This window comes from Pinus tabuliformis, chromosome J (assembly GCF_031772625.1).
Source record: "Pinus tabuliformis cultivar Carrire ecotype Pingquan chromosome J, CPIR1, whole genome shotgun sequence".
Taxonomy (NCBI): Eukaryota; Viridiplantae; Streptophyta; class Pinopsida; order Pinales; family Pinaceae; genus Pinus; species Pinus tabuliformis.
In genome coordinates, this window is record NC_142295.1 from 1,113,316,616 (window position 1) to 1,113,322,428 (window position 5,813).

The following is a 5,813-nucleotide window of genomic DNA, read 5'->3' on the forward strand; positions in this document are numbered from 1 at the left end:
AACAAGAACATGGAATGTAAGTGTGAGAGACACACGTGCAACTGACTTGCATGCATGACCAACACATAGCCCATCCAGTCTAAGGGGTGAACCATGTTTTGATACCACTCTATAACATCCTCCTCCAATATCTAGCCAAGAAACCGGATAGCCAAGGTAAACATGTGACGAGAGGCCACTATGATATGATTTGACCTCCTAAGTCATGTTAAGGAAGTGGAAGCGACATAAACACACTATACATACATTAATCATCAGCTACAGGATCCTCAGGAACCAATCCAATACTTTAGACAACCTGCCTTGGGGTCCCACTGAGATTTTGGACAATTTAAGACTCAATCGCTCCCATGCTATAGGCATGAGTGCGACCATCAATCCAAAGTCACTCACGGGCTTTCCTGCCAGCGACTAAAGACAAAAATTGTCGGTGCTATGCCAATGACCCTTGGATTTGAGCCGTTTTTTCAATCCCAAAGCCCATGTCACTATGTAAAATTCAACCATCTCTTTAAATCAGTAAAATAACATGGAAATGATAGTGCTAGAAAATACTTTTTCAAGACCTTGATTAGACCCCTATTGATCCAGGTGGCTCCAGAGACACACACAGGACAAAGAGGGCTTATGAAAGCTCAAAAATCAAAGTGTTTTGATTATTCTCAAACTAGGATCATGTTAAAGATCTCGTCGTCGTGATTATGGTGGTGTGAATGGTTCGTCAATCCCAGTTCAGATGAGGAAGATAGAGGAAGACAAGTTCGGTTGACTTTTTGTTGACTGGGCAGAGTTAAGGAGGCAGCAATTTGGACTTTTCCTAGCAGACGGAATCTAGCCAACTCCAGCCAGATTTCGGGCAAAATTTTGGCCTCGTTAAAATGACTCCTTCAGCCAAATTTCGAAATTTTCAAAATTGCCTTTTTTTGTTAAAGATTACAAAAAAAATTATTTAAAGTGGTGGCGAGCCATGACCCCCGCCACTCACATCACACCCAACCCACATATATGGTACGAGACTGGTGGGAGTTGAACCCACGGACGGGTCCACCAGCCCCGCGCATGCAGCGGTCCCACATTAATCCAACAAACCAAACAACAACGCCCATTTATTATGTATTCATTAATGCCACGGTTCCACATTCAAAACCGCGTGCTCAAAAATTAAGGCGGAAATCCAAAAAAAAACAAATGAAACATAATAGCGCATGGTTTAAAATAAGACATATATAGTTCCATGGGGATTTGAAGCCAGAACCACTGCCAACAAACGCGCTAGACTTAGCCACAATGGCAAACGACATTTCATTGACATATCCGCCCAGAGAAATCTTATATAAACTCGTTATTTTCCCAGTGCGCCCAGGATGGAGGAACCAAGAGCAGACATGAATTGCGAGACAAGAGGAGGTTGTGCACGTAGTTCAAGGCAACATTTTGCAGGAGGGCCGAATTTTCACTTTGTCATATTTTGAAAATTTTTATATGCTTTCAGCACTTCTCGATGCAATAAATGCAATGGCAATGTTCGTTTGTCCATCAGAGTTCTGCATTTTTCAGCCATTTTTCACTATGGAGGTGGAACCATGATTGTTGCAGAAACAGGGAGTGGAACCATGATCCTTGAAATTTTACCGAGGAGGTAATTTTTCTCCATGTCAGAATATAGTCAAGTTTACAGTTGTTTTTCATGGTATTCTGTAGGGATCATAATGGTGAGGTAAGAATCACCTTTTGAGTTGCATATTTGCAGTCCACCCATGGAGAAAAATCTTTGAGGAATCTAGGGGGAATTTAAAATATTCCTTGAGCCCTAGATTCTCAATTTCTCATAATTCAAAAATTGGATAGTCGATTTTTCACTATTCGGTGCCACAAATCTGATGGTTCATTCAGATTTATCATTTGCTTATTCTATTATTCAACCATTTTTCTAATTGGAATGCAGGTGTTAATATTCATGTGCGAGTAGCCATTTCCATACGATTGATGTCGTGAGATTGATGGTTTGAGCAGCTTTAGCAGTTTGGCATTCACTTCTTCAGATTGCCCCTGGATGTGAGGCATATGCAGTGTGTTCATGTACTTCTTTTCCTATGAATTGTACTGCACAGATCCATGTTGATGTTTGATGTGGGATCTTTTTTATTACCCGTTTTCATTATTCCTGCTTGATGTGACATGGAATCTTCTATGTGATGTACTCGTTGTCATGATTTTCCATCTTGTGTTTTTAGATCCCTTTGTTGTACATTGATTGGATACTCATGTGTCACCATGCATGTTTGCATTGAGATCCCTTTTATGCCATGTTGGCGGGATGCTCATCATGCATGAGTTTTTGTGTCATACTGATAGGAGTCTTTTGACTGAGAGTTCCTGTAGTGGAACATCTCGTGGTGCCATTGCTGCGTGAGGGCATTTTCCTAGTATGATAACGATGTCACCTCTAATGTACATCATTAATATTGACAACAATTAATGCAGTGGCCTACACCATATTGACATTGGGGCCCGGAGACGTAGTCCCTCCTGGACAAACTCCGTTATCAACGGCTTATGTTTTATGTTGCTGATGATTGTTTTGTTCCTCTTCTTTACAACATGCAAATGTATTCATTTATGTTCTTTTAAAAATTCCATTTAACACATCACGAAAGTAAAAGGTCTTGGAAGTGTCTTTTTTCAGACCCGGACCTATATCACCTATTATCCATGGCAAGAATTTCGTCAAACATATTGCAAATGTGTAATCTATAGGTGTAAGTAACTATTATGAGTATAGGGGTGTCATACTTAGCTCAGAATCAATAAGAATCATTAATGCCTCAACACATCAACTGTCATTCTGTCCATTAGGTCATAGATACATTGATTATTCAATTACAAGTAGAAACATGATGAGAGCCACACATGGCTATTGTCATAAAACACATACATAACCAACATAATAGCAATAGAAATACTCATGAAAGTACAACCATAGAGATCACATAAAATCCATCAAAATGATCATAGAAATATAAGGAGAAATAACATTTCATTAATGATGAAAAATCCAAACCTGAGATGAGACTTCCACGTTCCACCCGACCATATAATGGCTGAGCCAAATCTCTCTTCATTCATTCATGTTAAACACACATGGAAAGCAAAGACAATATGAAAGATAAATCATGCAGTACAATTTTATTAACATGAGATATACATTTATAGTACATTATGTGACTCTTGGGTTTCAGATCCCAAGGTCTCTTGGACTACTTAGTCTATTCGGCTTCCACACTAACCCATTTAGGATTAGGTGTCCAACATTCCCCCCCTTAATCCGAAGGGTTATGTATGAGTCCAAGAAGAGAGCTGTAATACAAAATGTGCAAAAAATGCATGGCAGCACTAGGCTGAATGTGCTCTATGAAATGTTGGTATAAAGGGCAGTGGTTTAAGGATGACCACCAACATTGGAACGCTTAGTGCAGTTCCTGGAACTCTTCCAAAACTGGCAAGAAACTGAAGTTTTCTGCTAGAGGAAGTGATCCTATTGTTTTGAAGAGGGAAACCTTCAACCATAAAAGGGAGGTCTCACCCCGCATAAAAGGTAAAACTTCAACCTGAAAAGGGAAGTCTCAACCTGTGGTGGTTTAAGGATGACCAAAAACTCTGGAATGCTTAATGCAATTCCTGGAACTCTTCCAAAACTGGCAAGAAGCTGGTGTCTTCTGCTAGAAGAAGTGTTTTCAATTGTGTTCCTGGAATTCTTCCAAAACTGGCAAGAAGCTGAAGTCTTCTGCTAGAGGAAGTGTCCCAGATTGCCAACTGAAGGCACGTTCAGGGGCATCTTTGTCGCTGGCTACAACTCTGAAACTGGTGTGGTAGGTTGTGGCTCAGGCTCACTTGATGTGACTTTGAAGCTTGTAGATGACCATCATTTCCCCCCTGTCAGATACAAGGTGAGAAGATGGAGAAAACTCAACTGCAAGACTGTTCAATATTCTAGAACAAGTTCTGACATGTGTTTGGAATATCTTCTTGGCTATTGATGCCCATTGCCAAGAAGCAATCCATCCAAGATGAATCTTTGTTCTTGCAGGACGTTTGTTTTTGAAGCATCTTTGTGAAGAATGACTGGTTTTATGACAGTGCTTACATGGATGAAGATCAAAACAGTGATCTTTCAAATGGCCAACTCGGTCACAGTGTTGGCATTTCACGATCTGTTGTTTTTGTTGTCATTGTGGAAGAAGAGCAGAATCTGGAACAGCTGAAGCTGAATTGTCATGAGGAGCAGGTGAACTGTCATGAATGAATCCAGCACTCTGAAACTGAATGGGCTTGGCATAGTCTAGAATATGAAAGGACAAGTCCTTGTCATATCCAAGACCAGTTCTATGCTTGTTTTGGACAAGCTCTTCCCAAGGTCTGATAATGTGCTTGGAAATAGCAGACTGAGTTTCTGCATCTGCATGTACCACTGCTGCTTTATGGGGTACTAAATCTGAATGAACTATAACATTCTTGTTTTGCTGTTTATGGGAATCTGTTTCAATCTTCTGAATAGAAACAGGTTCAGAATGATGACTCCACTGCTGTAATTCTTCCTGCTGTAGCTTTGTCTCAAGCTGCAAAAACTCAATATTCTCTTGTACATTATGCAAACAGGTTCTAATGTCAACAAGAGAAGCTTTGCTTATTCTTATTGTACCATGATCAGAGGAATGTATCAAAGTTTTTAAGAACTCCAATATTTCACCAATTTGAGTCATTTTCTCCAATGTCAAACTTACACTTTAAAACTTGTTTACAACTATGAACCAATGTCACTGCAAGGTATTCTCTTTAGCCCCAAAAAATAAAATCTTGAAACTTGACAACTATAGGGGAAGCACTGATTTATTTTTATTTTTTTTTTGCTTAAAAAATAATGGACTAAACTCAAATTTTGTGAATTCAATTCCATTTTCACAAATAATGACCATGAAGAAAATATTCCTGGAAAATCTGTGCAAATGCTTGGATAGACATATTACAAAAATTCAAGGCATACACTGTCAATAAACACGAATATTTTAGAGGGAAACGATGGGCCCAACGAACAGTGCACACGGTTACGATGAATTTTGCATGCAACGCCTTATGAGGCACCCTAACAGAGATGTAATGCTATTGGTGATCAGTTGGTGATCCAGAATAATGGCGCCTGTCGAGCCATAGAATGAAGAAGAGATGAAAGAAATATTTCAACTTTGTAGGAAGTTTTAAGGAGCAGAAGTGCTAAAAACCTTAAAAGAAGTCTGGTCTGCTCAAGCATCCGAGTTTTGCCTCACAGTGTGTACTCGGTTCTTGCGTGGAGCCCGTCATACACTACGATAGATTCCACATCTGCATAAATCTGCTCAATTCACGGGCTAGAATTCCTTTGTGATTTTCACTCGAACAAACTGTCTTCAATCTGCAACAAAATTGATCTTGCTCTTAACACAGTTCTGCACCGTCCCTCAGGAGTTCGAATTTTCTTCCAAAAAACAGAGACACCTCAAATTTTCGTTCTGACATCCTGGGTCTACCTCTCGTGCTTCCACAATACCTTTATCGCTCTGGTTACAGAATCGCACCCTCCTTCAGAATTCTGGTTTTGTTGATTTAGGATGCTCTTTCCAGTTGTTGGTATACGACGGGCAAGTATGTAGGTCCTTGTTGCTCAGAAAATAGACACAAAAAACGTGTTAGGCTTTGTGGAGGACCGAAGGCATATGGAGCGATGGTTTGTAGTGGAGCCAATGCGTTGTGTGAAATGGTATGGCAGTTTAGTGAATTAG